Source organism: Crotalus tigris, unplaced genomic scaffold, assembly GCF_016545835.1.
Source record: "Crotalus tigris isolate CLP2741 ecotype Arizona unplaced genomic scaffold, ASM1654583v1 scf7180000018015.536803, whole genome shotgun sequence".
Classification (NCBI taxonomy): Eukaryota; Metazoa; Chordata; class Lepidosauria; order Squamata; family Viperidae; genus Crotalus; species Crotalus tigris.
In genome coordinates this window covers 512,375-531,872 of record NW_024096777.1, presented here as the reverse complement: position 1 = coordinate 531,872, position 19,498 = coordinate 512,375, and the positions used below count along the sequence as shown (strand labels likewise).

General features: G+C 35.2%; 1 protein-coding gene across 2 annotated transcripts in view; it reads left to right on the top strand.

Moving 5' to 3' along the window:
* Positions 1 to 239: 239 nt before the first annotated feature.
* Positions 240 to 19,498, top strand: part of TOX (thymocyte selection associated high mobility group box) — a 131,502-nt gene continuing 112,243 nt past the window's right edge. The window contains exon 1 of one of the 2 annotated variants that reach the window (XM_039346581.1): positions 240 to 655. The gene's annotated coding sequence lies outside the window, so the exon portion shown is untranslated. Of the gene's footprint in view, positions 656 to 6,051; positions 6,072 to 19,498 lie in introns of those variants that run through there. The other variant, XM_039346582.1, reaches the window with a different exon arrangement.

The following is a 19,498-nucleotide window of genomic DNA, read 5'->3' as shown; positions in this document are numbered from 1 at the left end:
GCAATTGGCGCCATGAACACTGCTCTGTGAAGTACACCAGTTGTCAGTTGGTTTCCAAGTGCAAGTAAAGTGTTACTAACAATAGTAACAATAATAGTTATTTATTGGACTATCTACCTCCAATAGTTTTGGCCTAGTAAGGTTAAGTAGGGTAGACACACTTAAGGTTCCTTCAGTCAAACAGTATAATCTATCAGGACATAGGATGCATATCTTTTCTGTCATGTTCCTGTAGATCTGTCTTTGAAAAACTTGGTTATTTCCCCGGTTTGGGATTAGGTTGGTGGTTGAACCTCTATTGATTTTTTTTCTTCCATTGTTTTTCTTCTGGATGCCCATGTTATTTTTTTCTGTTAATATTACTGGATTTCCCTCCCCCCACTTTTAACATGTAAGCTGTGCAGAATCTCCTGAAGTTGGTCAGCTTCTAAATCTAATAAAATAAATACATAATCAAATACATAATCAATCCTGGGTTGATTGGTTCTATTTTTTCCTTTTATCAATATCACCCTAGATATCTTTTTTCAACATTTTATTTCCTACAGTCTTATCAACTGTGGACTTTCTGGCAATGAAGAGAATGTCAGAACTAAAGAATGAGCTAAATGGCAACATGTATGCTGTTTTCTCTGAATAGCTGGGTCATAAATAGGTAAATACTCTATGAACCTGTTTTTTGTGACTTGTGATTTTTTTTTTTATATTGGTTTTGGGTGTCTCTTTTCAGGTTTTGGACATTCTGATATGGGTGGTATTAATGCTTTGCCAGTGTTCCTTTTCAACAGTCGATTGAAAATGGAATTTTATTGTCTCCAGATAGTTTTTATAATAAAGTGTGCTTTAATATAAAGACTATGGAAAGAGTGCAGAGAAGAGCAAGAAAGATAATTAGGAGGCTAAAACAAATGAAGAAAGGTGTCTAATCCAGTGAAAAGGACTCAGGGTAACTTGATAGCAGTGTTCCAATATTTGAGGGTTACCACAAGTAACTGAAGGTAAGACAAGAACAATAGATGGAAGCTAACCAAGGAGAGGATATTTCCCAGAGTTTGGGCAGGTCACAATTCATAAAATATATATAATAAAGTTATAATAGAGTTTATTGGAAACTCTATTTGTTTGATATCTAAATTTTAAATTAAATAAACAAATAAACATTTACCGTTATCATGTCCTCATCTATAGATGAGGTCTCTGAAAGGAGTTACATTAATTTCTAAAGAACTAAAAGTTGCCCACTTAAATTTTGTGCAGTTAGTCCAAATCTATCTTAGTATGTGTTGGATGTAGTTTTCTTCTGTGCTTATAATGATGTTGCCATTAAGGCCTATGAAAAAAAATGTGTCAACAAACTGTGTCAACAAAAATAATGGTCTTATAACAGGATGCCCTTCAATTGACTGCTCTATATAAATGTGATCCATTGGAAGGAAACATGCCTTATTCTGCATTAAAATAGACTGAAGTCTGTCTATTTGTTCAATTAAATAGAAGTCCATGCCAGTTGCTTTAATACTGTTTGTAATAGTGTAATAAATATGTTCCAACTGCATCAGAATTTCTACAGGATTTGAAATAATATTTCTAAACAAAAACAAAATAAAAAACCAAACAAATGCTAGGGTGGGTAATATTCTGTATGTGCATTTTGTTGTTTCATGATGGTCTTTAGTTAGTATTGAATTGTTAAAGATCATTTGGATAAAATAAAATAAGAATAGTGTTACCTGTTGATTGAGGCTTAAGTGTGTATTTTAAATTTGTTTGTCATAATAGTCATTTTAATACGAGTGAAATGTGGTTTTTTTAGAAACATGAAGCAATTAAATTTGAGATGTACTTAGGTAGCTAGCTGTCATAATTGAGTATGTATCTTTTAGAACAGAATGTAAATGCATGACAAGCATCAGAGGTAAAATTTTCCAAATCACATCAATCAATGGCAATTTAATTTCTGCCAACAATACTAGCTTTGCTGCTGTAAATATGAATTGCATTTTACACATATCCTTTTTATGTTTAGTGTACTAATTATAGTGGCATTATTTTGTTCATTTATACACTAGTAAGGATCTTTGAGAAAAGCATAAACAGTTCCAAATTCTGTGTTGAAATTTGAAAATAGAGTAAATTAAGATACATGTTTGCCCCATCAAAGAGAAAAAGATAACTTAAACATCATCTGTATAAAACATGAGACATGTTAATATGTAATTATATTAATTACTGTAATGTAAACTGTAGATTATATAACTAATTTCCTTTTCACATTTATTTTATACATTTCATCTGAGTCAACAGACAAGAACAAAACAATGAAAAAAATATTCATTACCTATTATCATGGAGTTCACCGCTTCTCAACAAATAGGCCTCTTTATTAGTTTATACCATATGCTATGAGTATCAGAAAATGTGGGTCATAATTCTTGATTTTGACTGTGCAGTGAAGGCTAACTTCTTTACAAATGGCTAGATTTTATTGCCCAGTTGCACAATGACGACCTGAATTGGTCATGAGCTCTTGTTCTCAGTCCACCTTATGTGTCAAGGTCTGCCAACAGATGCTAATGTGCCCAGGCACGTGCTGTGCAAGCAATTGCCAACACATGTATCCCAGTATTAATTCCAAGATTAGTAGATGATGATGCTATTCTTGAATCAGCAAGGGACAAGAAACTTATTTCAGTACCTCTTTTTCCTTTTTCATTAGATGTAGGTTTTATGTGCCAAGGATCTCTATCTGCTGATCGTTGAATCTGAGCTGCATAGATCCTCCATTGGACCTACTATTTGTAAATGTACATAGAATCGATATTAATAGTTCTCTAGAAGGGCCTTCTAGAAATCTCTCATTTGTACCAATAAATAATAAAACATTTTCTAGTAGACTTTCATAATAGAAAATATTAAATTTTAAGAATTGCTTCAAGATCTCAAGAATCATAAGTCTAGAATTAAAATTCAATTAAATTGTATGCAATTTTCATTTCAGAGACTTATAGTGCAAGAAATAGATGTGAAATGTATGTTTTTCCATATGGAGGCCAATCATATTTAAAATAATTGATTTTTCATAAGCAATGATAATGAGTACATGAAATTTAGACAAGTATAATGTAATAGTGGACATTTATAATTCTTAATAAGTCATGCTTGGTTGCTTTAGAGGTCATAAAAATGAAGAGCCAAGAAATATTCTTTGCTTCTCTATCTTCTAAAAAGAATTATTAGAATTGATGTGATATAATAAGAGCTGTAATCTACATTCAAAGAAATAGTTGTGGAAGAATAAAAATAGAACTTTAGCTATGACAAATTTGGTGAAAATAAATTATAGAATAATAGTTTTGTAATGAAAACATTGTAAAAATCAGATATGTTATACTTTTCAAATATAAACAGAATGTAAACTCGAGGAAATAAAATATTTAATGCAAATACTATTCGTATGCAATTTTTTATGTCTTCCTGAAACCATTATTTCTGAATAAGCCATAGGTTATTTTGTTAAATCTAGACAAGGGAGTCTGAGATTGTCCTAGAGTTTATTTTATTTTAATCATAGAAGGCCAGCAAGCTACAATAGATCATCCAGTAATAATTAGTACTCAGAGAGCTTCTATACAGTGGTATAATTTTTGTGAAGAGTACAAAGCCAGTAAAGCATATTCCTTTCAATAATTAAAATGATTAAATGACAAAGAAACTACTTTAATGTTGAATTTATTAACTGCAGCAAGGTTATTAGTAGGCTCGTATTGAAAGAAGGACTCGTTGCCTACTTTAGAAGAATGGATATTTAAAGTTTCTAACTTTGCAGCAATGGCAAAAATTTCTGTTTATTTGAAGGATCATACATAAGAAAGATATATTATTGTATGGAGAAGATGGATAGATTATATTCAGAAAAAATATGGTACTATAAAGTTTCATTTATTTTATGAGTAAATATTATAGTAACTGTTGTAGAGATTTGTTTATATGTCTTAATTTAAGGGGAGTTAAAGGTTAAGTATGATGTTTTTTTTCTTTTTTCTTTCTTTTTTTTCCTTTTTTTATTATTGTTAACCTTCTTATTAATAACCCTGTACTCTGCTCTGGGAAGCGAGGGGGGGAGGGTTGAGGGTGGGTGGGTGGGTGAGTGGGTGGGTAATGATAATATAGTCATGGCAAATGCTTGGGCATTTCCCCTATGCTGCATTCATGTGTGTGAGAGGGGAGGAAGGAGTAGGGAGGAAGTAGGATGGTTAGAGGAGATGGGGAGGGGAAGAGAGTAGGAGAGGAGAAAGAGGAGGGAAGCAGCCTGGGGGGGAATGGGCAGGCGGTACCAATGGTTAATTGTATTTTGTATGAATAAATGGAAAATAAAAACTTTTTTAATAAAAATAATAATAATTAAAATCAGAATATATTAATCATTTTTAAGTGAAGTGAATGCCCATGAATCTTTCGAAAATATATAAATTGATGCAATTGAAAAATCCCGCACAAAAGTGTATATACTGTATTTTGTAGATATTATTAATCATTACTATAACTATTATTTGAAGTTTATTGTGCTGTTTTTTAGAATCTTCAAATATATATCTTTTTTTAAAAAAACAAACAGATTACATAGTTTAATTTGTGCACTCCATGGGGAAATTCTCAACCATTTCATATTCAAGTAATAATTCTGTGTGATATGCAGAAAGTAGAACAAATTGTTTGGAAGTTAAATTAATTTCAATAATTATGATTTGTTTTTAGTTTTTTAAAGACACGGGAATTACTATTTAGCAGTTTTTCAGAGCCTTGGGTTTTTCAGTTTTATGGTAGGCCACCAATATTTTAAAGGACTAAACATTTATGTGAGTTTATTTAGAAAAAAATGTTTCTTTTCTGCTTGAAGAAATAAGGCATTTACTGTATTTCAGAGCTTCTGCCCTAATACTTATTTTTCTTTTTATCATTTGAAGTTCTGTTATAAAACAATTCTTTTTATCTTCACTGCATGGAAACTCTTTGGATTTCTTAATAATTATAAAGTTTGTGTTATTTTGTAACTGAGTGTGGATGCTAATTACTATGTAAAATTTGACTTAGTTGTGCATAGAAAATAACAGATTGTGAAATGATAATTTAAGGAAAGAAAGAGCTATGTGATTTTATTTATTAAAATAAATAAAAGTCTCATCTTTATAATTTACAGAACTGATGAAAACCTAATGACAATGTAATTGAAAAACAATTGGATAATGAGCCAAACAAAATCCAATAATGCAGTCGGTAATCTGCCACATAATATTTAGCAGCAAGATTCAGGAGTCATCAATAGTACATCCATTTTCAGAATAAAAAAAACATGGTATTGAATATACAGTCCTTAAAGAAATATTGTTAAATGGGACTGTTGAAGTCAAGGCAAGATCTGAAAACCCCAAAAAACATTTCTACTAGAACTATACCAAAACTAGACTTAGCAAGGCTTAGAAGAAACTGTTTGTTTAAAGATTAAACTGACAATGAGAATAGTTGTCTTCAGGTCCACAGCATAGTGTCGTTGTAGAAATATTAGGAGCGTTAAAGAAGGAAAACATTTCTTTAACCTCATCACAAAAGTCACAAATATGTATAAAAGAAAACTTTAAAAAGCCTGAAATGTTGAGGGCAAAGTATTTTGTACTGATAAAAAAAATAATTTCTACTATTACACTAGACATATTTGAAAAAAAATGTGAAGAATCGAAAGTAAAATACATTTTGCCATCTGTTAATCAAAGAAGTGGCTTTGTTAGGCCTTGGAATTATATGGCAGTTTATGAAAGCTAATGAAACAGGAAATACTGTGTGGTGAAAGGAAGAAAGAATACAACTAAATATGAACAAAACCAAGACGTTAATGTCCCACAGTCTTTGAAGAAACTGAAACTGAAAAGAACTTGTCTGTTTCAGCAAGAGAAGAATGAAAACATATCTCCAAATCGGCCATTAAGTACTTATATGGAACACATGTTTTGGAATGGATGTCACAGTTCTCAAATTTGAAACTGAAATCTATGAGAATGTTTCATTACCCAAAATAGGTAACAACATCAGTGGTAGTAAGAGCGAGGTTTGCTCACAGTTTATATTCTAATGGCTTGCCCTATCAGTATTGGTGGGAATGGTCCCAGAGGTTCTTTGGTTGGTCTATTTACTGTTGGCTTGTTTGTCAGTTCCTTGATTGGGCTACTGTTTACTTGATTGATGGTCTGATTTTAATCTTGGAGTTAAGCTATGCTCATTTGGGTGCTGATTGCTGGTGGGGAGATGTTTCGTCTTTTTGTTCCCTTTTTGGCTTGTTGAGTGTCAGTTTTGCATACGATGTAGATATTGTTTATGTCTATGTGTCTGTTGATGGCTAATTTGTCAGAGTGCTAGGCTTCTAGAAATTGCCTAGTGTGTTTGGACTTGGCTTGGTCAATTTCTGACCTATTGTACCTAATGTTTTCTTGTTTTGAATCTGTAAATAACTGCATATAAATAGCACTGTAATTACTATGTTTATCTTTTATCATTCAGAGGTGTCATCTTCTGTTTACTGAAATATATATTTGATGGGATGCCAAAACTTTTCCATCCAATTTGTGGGGTTGTTGGTATTAATCACCATAGGCTACTTGGGCTGAGAAACATGAGAGTTTTTTCCCCCAACAAATATGGAATATAGCATATTGAAGAAAAAATACTTTATGCAGTTTTCAGATTTAGGATTAGCGATTTATCTAACATTCACAGTATCTGTTACTGGTTAAATGAGAGAAAGTGATAACAAACTTGTCTGTTTGAAATAAGTATTTTAATTTTAGGTTAAAATTGGAAAAGGAGATTGGTAATGCTAATGAATATGCATTGTTTTCATATTTTCTTTGTAATGTTTTAATCAAAGCTAATCCTTTAAGAAAGGGGGAATGCAAGAAGAGATTTTTTTTCCTTCTATACTTCTGTCTCGTTATCATTTTGTGTTTGTTTTGAAATGAATTCTGGTTTTAATCTCCTGAAAATGGAAAGACAGAAAAAGAGATCCAGAAAAATCAAAAGAAAATATATTAATCTAATAAAAAGAGAACAATGTAAACCAGAGTGACCCATATGTGAACTTTGTATAATAAATAAGCCAATATCTAAAATCAGTAGGTACTACAGCATCATTCAGATGGGCAGAGTGTTATAGAAAAGTTTCTTCTCTAAAGATGTTGAAGCCTCTACATCAGTGGTTCTCAACCTTTTTAATGCCGCGACCCCTAACCGGTCGTAAGTCGAGGACTACTCAACCGGTCGTAAGTCGAGGACTACTCAACTGGTGCAGCACCGTTTGCAGAATGGGACTTTTGGCGGGCTCAGCAGGGCAGAGACAGCCTGGACAATTCCTATTGGCTTTGGAAAGCCAATAGAATTAGACTCTATTCAAGAGAGTCTATTCTATTGGCTTTCAAAAGCCAATAGAATACAAGGGAGTAGCACAGCTAAGGAAAAGGGGAAAAACAATGGTGGACTGTGTTGTTTGGTGACCCCCGTGAAATGGTCGTTCGACCCCAAATGGGGTCCCGACCCTCAGGTTGAGAACCACTGCTCTACATATATCTGGTTCTCAAATTGGCTGTTGGATACATTGTCTTTGGTAATGCTTAGCAAGTTACTTTTACAAATATCTGTGGAAAATGTTGTTACCTGATCTGAATCTTTGGGATAGCAAAAGGTTAATAGACTAATCTTCTGTAATCCTGTTTTGTGGACTTTTTAATAACCTTTGCTTGCCTTATCTTTCTTACTCAGTGTAATATTGTAAGACCGTTAATATGTTGTCTGGCAACATAGCCATTTTGTACCTAATTGGTTGGTTTGTTTATGTATTATTGATAAACTCAAATCTTGAACTCCACTTTCCTTGGAGGCTGCTTGATAAATGCGTCAGCTAATCCCATGTAAGACATAAAATTTTCTGCTGCAGCATAATACATAACATTGCTTTTAGTTTGTATTCCTAAAAGAACCTGGTTGTGAATTTTCAGTGAGCTGTATCTAACAGCATGAAATAAAATCAGATACATAATTCACACTGTGCTCTACATTGCCAAGACTTCAGCTGTGATGCTTTGTAATGTGCAGGAATACCTGTTTAGCTTTTAAATCAGTTTGCTGACTATTCTGCCTTATAAATGGTCACCTGGTAAAAAGCTATTTGAAATAGCTTTTTTCCATCGCCTGGAAAAGGTGAAGAAAGTAGTTTTAGCTTAGAGGAAAATAGTCTTTTCTGAAAATTTCAATAGGTTTTTTTTTTAATAAAGAATTTAAAAAAAACTTATAATTTGATCAGAAAACCTGAGGCTATGGAGATAAAATGTTCAGTGCACATGTTTAGGTTAACTATTAAAACAATGTGATCATTAGAGTCAATGGCTGCATTCCCATGAGAACTACCTGTTGGGATTTATAGAACTTTTCTTTCTTTCTTTCTTTCTTTCTTTCTTTCTTTCTTTCTTTCTTTCTTTCTTCTTTTCTTTTCTTTTATCTATCTATCTATCTACCTATCTATCTATTCTCTTGATATCCATGTCCTATCAATAGTAGAAACTCAGAGGGGTTTCAATTCAGATCAGGTTGTTTTCTCCTGTATTTTCTATACATTTTTTAATTATTATTTTGTTGTTATAGATTTTGATACATGACATTGTTTCAATACAGTTTTGAGGCACTCTTTAACATGTGCTGTTTCAAGTGCTCCTATCAGTCTGATGATTATGTGTGCCTATTTCCATTTGCATATGATTTACTAGTTGCATCCCTTCTTGTAACAAAGGATATGACAACTGCTGATTACCTTCCAATTAGACTGTTGTAATGAACTTCTTGTGCAGATACCCTTGAAGTTTTTGAAACTGCCCCACAGGGTACTCAAATCTATTCCACTGGGAGCGCCTGATCTAAGCTGCATTGATTTCTAAGTCCAAATTCAGGATACTTATTCTTATGTATAATCTGCACACGACTTGGGCCTCTCCTCTTTAAAGGAATGTAGCCACCTGAGAGTTCCATAGATAAAGGTTTTCTGTATTTACTGCATAAGCAAGTTTAGCTAGAACCCACCAGGGCTACAAACTTCACAGTGGTAACATCAGTGTTATGGAATTCAATTCCTCCATCACCACAGTGTGATCTGCCTCTTCAATGATACATTGTAAGAAAGTTTTAAAAATATTATAATTAGCTACTGAGTTTATAATGTGGATGCTATGTACTTTGCTATTGTAATGTGTTGCTTGTTTATAATTTTGCAAATTTTGCTTTATGGTGTTTTTTATTTTGGTCTGTGTTTATTTTTAGTATTGATCACTATATATAGATCAGTCTTGCTGGAAGCCTGCAGTATATATTGTAAATGAAATAAAGAATAATAAACCAAATTGATTTAGAAATACTTCTGGATACATTATTAACTACTAAAATATTGCTTTCATTTTCGTTTCCTCCAGTAAATTACTGACTAGCGGCACTCTCCATTTACAGAAGCATAGTTTTATCAAATCTCCCTGATTAAATTCATTTCAAAATTTTATCAGAAAGAATCAGAACAAACCTATTTAATTAGAATATAGCTAAAAATTTAATTAACTCCCATTAAAATTCACCAATAGCATTTCAGTAAATACATAATATAATATAGAATATAATCCATAAAAATGGCTTCCTCTCCAGAAAGTACATTATTTCAAAATTCAGAGCTTATTTATTAAATTCATATTCCTCTCATCCTACTATTGAAGCAACTCTTAAAACAAATGAAAATCCATCATCCAGAACAGTTAAGAGTACAATATTTGTTAGTTACAGATACAGAAATTGAATATAAAAATATAATTAATTCAAGTCTAGCGACCATATTAGAATATGTTCTTGGTATCTTTGGAAGGAATAATGATTCTCTCCTTGTTGTATAACTGTATCCTGTTGAAATGCTTTCGTGGAAGTGATAATCTTAGCAATATAAAACAATCCTTGTAACATTAAATTCTGGAATTCGCCCCTTCATACCCATATGTTGAGATGTCACACTTTTCTTTTTTCCTAAAATCAATATCCATTCATCTACTACAGCAACTCTATTCCAACACACTGGTAGAAATATGTCTGGCTAATGGTGACCTATATAAATATTTACTTCTGATTTTTATGATCAATTCAATGGAGTTGCCTTTTTTTCCTGCTGTCTATTTTAAGTCCATTCAGATTAGAAAAAAGTTGAGTTTGATATTTTTGGTGAGTGGAAGAAATGTTAGCCTGAGAGGATTTCCATTTATATTTGAATCTGTCTGTTTAATCAGGTGTGGTGAAGAGTTACAGACATACAAAGACCTATAGATAATAGGGCCCTCAGGCCACCTCTCAACCTGCACTTGTCATAGTTCATTTGGGTTTTATTTTTTACTATCCTAGAACAGTGTTTGTGGTGTTTGTTATTCTTATGTGCCACTTTCTCTGGTATTATAGCCTTAAAGATATTCTTCTTGCTAAGGAAAATTAAAGTTAAAAGAAAGGGAGTCAAGTTTAGAACCTGGTCCCAAGGTTGTACATTAAACTAGGAAGTTGAAAAAAACACTAAAAAAAAGATAAAGAATTGTTGCTGTGTAAAATACATGGTTACCAGCTGAATTTAACTGTAGAAAATCATATAATGTAATGGTGTGAAGTGGACATGCGTAGATTTAGGTCTGATTAGTGACTGAATTGGTGATCACATGTGACTAATGTATGTATTGCATTAAATGTTACCAGACACCATTGTATAAAACATAAGTCCTTCCATGAACATTGTTAGCCCTTATTTAACCTTTTTAGTTTTCCTTTACATTTTAAAAAAAGATTATTTTTAAAAAGTACTGGAAAAAGAATAAGATGGAATTTCAAGGTGTCCAGATGCTATAATATCATGGCATTGATATTTATCTTCTGATAGCTGAGTAGACAGAATTTACTTTAGGTTGTACAGGTATGATATGAAAATAGATTGTACATTGAAGTTAGATAGTTTTGATAATAAAGGCATCAGGACAAGTAGTCCTCAGTTAGCTATGCAAATTGGGACTAGAATTTCTGTCACTACATGATGCAGTCAAAGCTTGATAACATGCAACTGCATCACTTAGTGACAGCACACCTGGCATTCCCTGTTGTCTTTAAGCAAGAGTATTAAACAAGCTCAAGTGGTTTGGAAGCAGGCCAGCAAGTTAGACAGGGGAGAATGTGCAGGCAGTCAGCATGGTGCAAACCTCTCTGGCCAGAGATAGCTACTGCTGGATGGGAAAGAGTACATACATGGCAGTAAAGCTGAGCTGGGAATGGCTACTGACAGGTAGGGAAGGGTGGGTGCAACAAAGATGATTAGGGACTGGAGGCTAAAGCATATAAGGAACGGCTGCTGGAATTGGGTATGTCTAGTTTAATGAAGAGAAGGACGAGGGGGACATGATAGCAGTGTTCCAATATCTCAGGGGCTGCCACAAAGAAGAGGGAGTCAAGCTATTCTCCAAACTGCCTGAGGGCAGGACAAGAAGCAACGGATGGAAACTAATCAAGGAGAGAAGCAACATAGAACTAAGGAGAAACTTCCTGACAGTTAGAACAATTAACCAGTGGAACAACCTGCCTCCAGAAGTGGTGAATGCTCCTACACTGGAAGTTTTTAAGAAGAGACTGGATAGCCATTTGTCTGTAATGGTAAGGGTTTCGGGCCTGAGCAGGGGGTTGGACTAGATGACCCCCAAGGTCCCTTCCAACATTATTATTATTATTATTATTATTATTATTATTATTATTATTATTAGCGACATAGGTGTGGCTGGGCCAACGGTGTCTGCTGTTGGGTGTGGGAAAATGCAAGCAACTTATCAGAGCAACTTGCAACAGTCCTTGTCAGCTTCTTTGTTAATTTTGCTTGTGGAAGAAAATGTCACAAATGATTTTCAAGTGACTGCAGGACACTGCAACTGTTGTTAAGTTTGAGCCAGTTGCCACGTACTACAATCCAGTGACTCTGGGGATTTGGGATGGCCAGAACTTCAAAGACCAGTTATAAGTACTACTAGCTCAGCAGCTTTGCAACTTCGAATGGTCATTGAATAAGTTGATATTTTTGATAAAGATAATTCAGTGATACTGTTTTCATAAAAGTAGTCCTTCAGTTACAGTGGTGCAGAAAGACGGGACTTAAGACTAGTCCTCAAAGTTCTGTAAGACTTTCTTCAGAGGGGAGGTGAGAAAGAGGAGGGAAGTAAGGGAGAGTGTTAGAGAGGGTGGATGCAGTTTGGGGGGAGGTGAGCAAGCAACACCTATGATCATGTGTATGAATTTATTTTATTTTCTTAAATGTGAATTTTTATATTTATGTAATTGATAAATGGAAAATAAAACTTTTAAATAAAAAAAAGACTTTCTGATAAGCATGTTGGGATAATGAAGGAAAAGGTTTGAGAAACCCTGTCCTAGAAACTTGTCAGGTTCCATTTCTTGCTTTTGGTTGTGATTTCCTCTATCACAACAAGGGTTTTTAAACAGAAGGACAGGGGTTAAGGAGAGGTCTTTTTGATTTTCCTCAAGCAAAACGTTCTTCTCCCCCACTCACTTCTTGAGACTACATGGGCAATTCCCCAATGTCCATGTTATTAGATATGTTCAACCTAGAAGCAAAGATCAATTCCCTGTCTGACAGATGTATGTATTGACCACTTGTAAGCAACCAGAACAGTGAATGGGGCTTGCCCATTCATTACAGAAACCTTCACCAATCTGATACCCTTTAGGTATGTTGCACATATCATACACAGCTACATACATTTAAAATGCTTTAAATATGAGATCTTTTTTCTTTTAATCCAACCAATTCTACTTCAAATGAAAATTATACCTATTTCTATGCAATAGTCACATTCAAGTTTGTGGGATTTAACAAGTCTCAGAAGGCTCTGAGTAATAATAATAATAATAATAACAACTGACTGTGCGATGATCGATAATAATAATAATTGGCATTGATTGGCATGGATTGACTACAATCAAACAGAATAGAGGCATGGGAAGACAAAGCACTACATGGCCGATACATGAAAAAAATAGCTGGGAAAGCAGATAACAATAAAACCTGGCAATGGCTAAGAGCAGGAAAATTGAAGAAAGAGACCGAGGGACTAATTCTGGCTGCACAAGACCAAGCCTTAAGGACAAATGCATACAAAGTCAAAATTGAGAAGACAGCAACAGACAGTAAGTGCCGCCTATGCAAAGAAGCTTAAGAAACAGTGGACCACTTGGTAAGCTGTTGCAAGAAGATTGCACAAACTGATTACAAGCAGCGGCATGACAAAGTAGCAACAATGGTGCATTGGAAGATCTGCAAAAAATATCATTTGCCTGTAAGCAAAAACTGGTGGGATCATAAAATAGAGAAAGTCATAGAAAATGATAAAATTAAACTGCTCTGGAACTTCAGAATTCAAACAGACAAGCACCTGCAACATAACACCCCAGACTTAACAATTGTCGATAAGAAAGACAAAAAAGTCTGGATAGTAGACGTGGCAGTGCCTGGAGATAGCAGAATAGACGAGAAAGAACTGGAGAAGATAACAAAATACAAAGACCTACAAATAGAAATAGAAATAGACTGTGGCAAAAGCAAGCAAGGGTAGTACCAATAGTCATAGGCTCCTTGGGTGCAATCCCAAAACAACTGGAGCACCACTTGAACACAGTTGGCATTGAAAATTCGCTATTAGTCAATTGCAAAAGGCGGCCTTATTAGGAACTGCTTCCATCCTGCAACGATATCTGTAATACCATTAAACATCCACATCTGCCTATCCCAGGTCCTGGGTAAGGACTCGATAGGTAGACAAAATGCCAAATCCAGTCTGAACATCTGGTTGACTGTGCGATGATCGATAATAATAATAATAATAATAATAATAATAATAATAATAATAATAATAATACAGATCAAGTCCAACAAGAAGAGGATATCTAAAACGAATGCACCAATTCTGGAAAGAACAACATCCAGAATCAGAAATAACAGAACAGAGACAAGCAGATCAACGCCGATTTATAACACGAAATAAAATATTCACAGAAACAGAATTGGACGAACTGCAAAGGTTTACCCAGGGCAAAGAAATCAAAGCCTTACCAGAAGTAATTCAGAATGTAGAGGCAAACCAGAGGGAGTTGGCAGTGAAGGAATCCAGCAGAGATATACAACTGTTCTCATTTGGAAACCAGGCACCTCTTCCTCAGGAAGAACAAAACCCTCTAACTAAAGAAATAAAAGAATTGAAACAAAGAATAACTGAGCATCTAGAACAGCACAAAAACAACAGAATAAGGCTACCTGCATTGAAGCTTGTTCCAAAGAAACAGCTAGCACAAGCATTAAAAGATGCAAATATTGCAATATCAAGTATAAGCACCAATTCACTGCAAGAAACAAACCAACTAATGTACAGCACAGCTGCAGTTATAACAGAATACCTGGGATGCAAAATCAACAAAGAAGAAAAACAAACAAACAGTGCACCAGAAAAATGGAAGGTTAGACTAGAAAATAAGATCAGCAAGTTAAGATCACATGCAAGCAAGCTAGAACAGATGAAAGAAAAGAAGCTGAAGAACAAGAAGACCAAAGAATACCTAATCAAGAAATACCACTTAGAAACAAGGAAGATCAAGGAAGCACTGGAAATAATAAAGCAACAAATAACAGCTATAGCCAGGAAAATCAGTAGATATGAAGCTCGAATTGCAAACTATAGGCAGAACCTCCAATTTCAATCCAATCAGAAACGTTTCTACCAATCCATCAATGGAGAAACTGCAAGGAATCAGTCAGTACCTGACAAGGAAGAAACAGTGCAGTTCTGGAAGCAGATATGGGATAACCCAAAGAAATACAACAAGGATGCGGCTTGGTTAAAAGAGGTGGATGCAAATAAAACAGAAGTTGAAATGAAAGAACTAGTAATAACAACAAAAATGGTAGAAAAAAGAGCAAGGAAAATCAAAAATTGGTCAGCACCAGGTGAAGATGAACTGCATGGGTTTTGGTTGAAACATCTAACTGTTATACACCCACTCATTGCCAAACAGTTCAACAATATACTACAAGGAGGAGAAATTGAAAAGTGGCTAACAACTGGGAAAACCTACCTAATAATGAAAAATCCAGCAAAAGGGGCAACACCAGGTAACTACAGGCCAATTACCTGCTTACCAACAACTTTCAAATTACTAACTGGTGTGGTAGCTGATGCAGTACAACAGCATCTAGTTGAAAACAATCTCTTTCCACCTGAGCAGAAAGGAAACCGCCCCAATAGCAGAGGAACAAAAGATCAACTCCTAATAGACAAAATGATCTTGGAAAACTGCAAGAGAAGGAAGACCAACCTGAATGTGGCATGGATTGACTACAAAAAGGCATTTGACTCTCTGCCACATGATTGGATAATAAAGTGCCTAGAAATAACAGGAGTCAGTAGAAACATCAGAAAATTTGTGCAAAGATCGATGGCACAATGGAAGACACAGTTGCAGATCAATGGTGAGAGGCTGGGAGAGGTTAATATCAAGAGAGGAATATTTCAAGGAGATTCATTATCACCATTACTATTTGTTATTGCACTGTTTCCTCTGTCAACAATACTGAATAACTCAGGACATGGCTATCAAACATCAAAAACATCTGCCAGACTATCCCACCTCCTTTATATGGATGATCTGAAGCTGTATGGAAAAACATCATCTGAAATAGAATCGCTGCTCAACACTGTCCGTATATATAGCCAAGATATTGTAATGGAGTTTGGCTTGGACAAATGTGCCACACTTACTATCAAACAAGGAAAAATAATGAAAACTGAAGGAATCAAGATGCCCCACGAAAATAACATTAAGAGTCTGGATGAGGAAGAGTACTACAAATACTTGGGTATCCTTCAAGCTGACAACATCAAGCACACTGAAGTCAAGAAAAAGATTAGAGGTGAATACATCAAGAGAGTGAAGAAGATCTTAAAATCCAAACTCAATGGAGGAAATACCATAAAGGCAATCAACACCTGGGCAATCCCAGTCATTAGGTACACAGCTGGAATAGTGGACTGGACTCAAGCAGAACTAAAAACAATGGATAGGCAGACCAGAAAAATAATGACAATGAATCATGCCCTTCATCCACGCAGTGACATTGATAGACTTTATCTACCAAGGCAAATAGGTGGGCGTGGAATGCTACAAGTACATCAGATGGTTGAAGAAGAAAAAATGGCTTTGGAAGAATATCTGAAGAACAATGATGAAGATGCACTGAAATTAGTATATCAGGAAGGCTTACTAACTACTGGAGAGACCAAACTGGCCTACAAGAAAGACCAAATGAAGAACAGAATAGAGGCATGGGAAGACAAAGCACTACATGGCCGATACATGAAAAAAATAGCTGGGAAAGCAGATAATAATAAAACCTGGCAATGGCTAAGAGCAGGAAAATTGAAGAAAGAGACCGAGGGACTAATTCTGGCTGCACAAGACCAAGCCTTAAGGACAAATGCATACAAAGTCAAAATTGAGAAGACAGCAACAGACAGTAAGTGCCGCCTATGCAAAGAAGCTGAAGAAACAGTGGACCACTTGGTAAGCTGTTGCAAGAAGATTGCACAAACTGATTACAAGCAGCGGCATGACAAAGTAGCAACAATGGTGCATTGGAAGATCTGCAAAAAATATCATTTGCCTGTAAGCAAAAACTGGTGGGATCATAAAATAGAGAAAGTCATAGAAAATGATAAAATTAAACTGCTCTGGGACTTCAGAATTCAAACAGACAAGCACCTGCAACATAACACCCCAGACTTAACAATTGTCGATAAGAAAGACAAAAAAGTCTGGATAGTGGACGTGGCAGTGCCTGGAGATAGCAGAATAGAAGAGAAAGAACTGGAGAAGATAACAAAATACAAAGACCTACAAATAGAAATAGAAAGACTGTGGCAAAAGCAAGCAAGGGTAGTACCAATAGTCATAGGCTCCTTGGGTGCAATCCCAAAACAACTGGAGCACCACTTGAACACCATTGGCATTGACAAATTCGCTATTAGTCAATTGCAAAAGGCGGCCTTATTAGGAACTGCTTCCATCCTGCGACGATATCTGTAATACCATCAAACATCCACATCTGCCTATCCCAGGTCCTGGGTAAGGACTCGATAGGTAGACAAAATGCCAAATCCAGTCTGAACATCTGGCTGACTGTGCGATGATCGATAATAATAATAATAATAATAATAATAATAATAATAATAATAATAATAATATAATAATAATAATACCCCAGTGAGGCACTACCTTGACGTGGTTGTGGGGCTTGTGATGGAAAACAAAGAAATAATGATCTGTTACTACAGATCAAGTCCAACAAGCGAGGATATCTAAAACGAATGCACCAATTCTGGAAAGAACAACATCCAGAATCAGAAATAACAGAACAGAGACTAGCAGATCAACGCCGATTTATAACACGAAATAAAGTATTTACAGAAACAGAATTGGACGAACTGCAAAGGTTTACCCAGGGCAAAGAAATCAAAGCCTTACCAGAAGTAATTCAGAATGTAGAGGCAAACCAGGGGGAGTTGGCAGTGAAGGAATCCAGCAGAGATATACAACTGTTCTCATTTGGAAACCAGGCACCTCTTCCTCAGGAAGAACAAAACCCTCTAACTAAAGAAATAAAAGAATTGAAACAAAGAATAACTGAGCATCTAGAACAGCACAAAAACAACAGAATAAGGCTGCCTGCATTGAAGCTTGTTCCAAAGAAACAGCTAGCACAAGCATTAAAAGATGCAAATACTGCAATAGCAAGTATAAGCACCAATTCACTGCAAGAAACAAACCAACTAATGTACAGCACAGCTGCAGTTATAACAGAATACCTGGGATGTAAAATCAACAAAAAAGAAAAACAAACAAACAGTGCACCACAAAAATGGAAGGTTAGACTAGAAAATAAGATCAGCAAGTTAAGATCACATGCAAGCAAGCTAGAACAGATGAAAGAAAAGAAGCTGAAGAACAAGAAGACCAAAGAATACCTAATCAAGAAATACCACTTAGAAACAAGGAAGATCAAGGAAGCACTGGAAATAATAAAGCAACAAATAACAGCTATAGCCAGGAAAATCAGTAGATATGAAGCTCGAATTGCAAACTATAGGCAGAACCTCCAATTTCAATCCAATCAGAAACGTTTCTACCAATCCATCAATGGAGAAACTGCAAGGAATCAGTCAGTACCTGACAAGGAAGAAACAGTGCAGTTCTGGAAGCAGATATGGGATAACCCAAAGAAATACAACAAGGATGCGGCTTGGTTAAAAGAGGTGGATGCAAATAAAACAGAAGTTGAAATGAAAGAACTAGTAATAACAACAAAAATGGTAGAAAAAAGAGCAAAGAAAATCAAAAATTGGTCAGCACCAGGTGAAGATGAACTGCATGGGTTTTGGTTGAAACATCTAACTGTTATACACCCACTCATTGCCAAGCAGTTCAACAATATACTACAAGGAGGAGAAATTGAAAAGTGGCTAACAACTGGGAAAACCTACCTAATAATGAAAAATCCAGCAAAAGGGGCAACACCAGGTAACTACAGGCCAATTACCTGCTTACCAACAACTTTCAAATTACTAACTGGTGTGGTAGCTGATGCAGTACAACAGCATCTAGTTGAAAACAATCTCTTTCCACCTGAGCAGAAAGGAAACCGCCCCAATAGCAGAGGAACAAAAGATCAACTCCTAATAGACAAAATGATCTTGGAAAACTGCAAGAGAAGGAAGACCAACCTGAATGTGGCATGGATTGACTACAAAAAGGCATTTGACTCTCTGCCACATGATTGGATAATCAAGTGCCTAGAAATAACAGGAGTAAGTAGAAACATCAGAAAATTTGTGCAAAAATCGATGGCACAATGGAAGACACAGTTGCAGATCAATGGTGAAAAGCTGGGAGAGGTTAATATCAAGAGAGGAATATTTCAAGGAGATTCATTATCACCATTACTATTTGTTATTGCACTGTTTCCTCTGTCAACAATACTGAATAACTCAGGACATGGTTATCAAACATCAAAAACATCTGCTAGACTATCCCATCTCCTTTACATGGATGATCTGAAGCTGTATGGAAAAACGCCATCTGAAATAGAATCGCTGCTCAACACTGTCCGTATATATAGCCAAGATATTGTAATGGAGTTTGGCTTGGACAAATGTGCCACACTTACTATCAAACAAGGAAAAATAGTGAAAACTGAAGGAATCAAGATGCCCCACGAAAATAACATTAAGAGTCTGGATGAGGAAGAGTACTACAAATACTTGGGTATCCTTCAAGCTGACAACATCAAGCACACTGA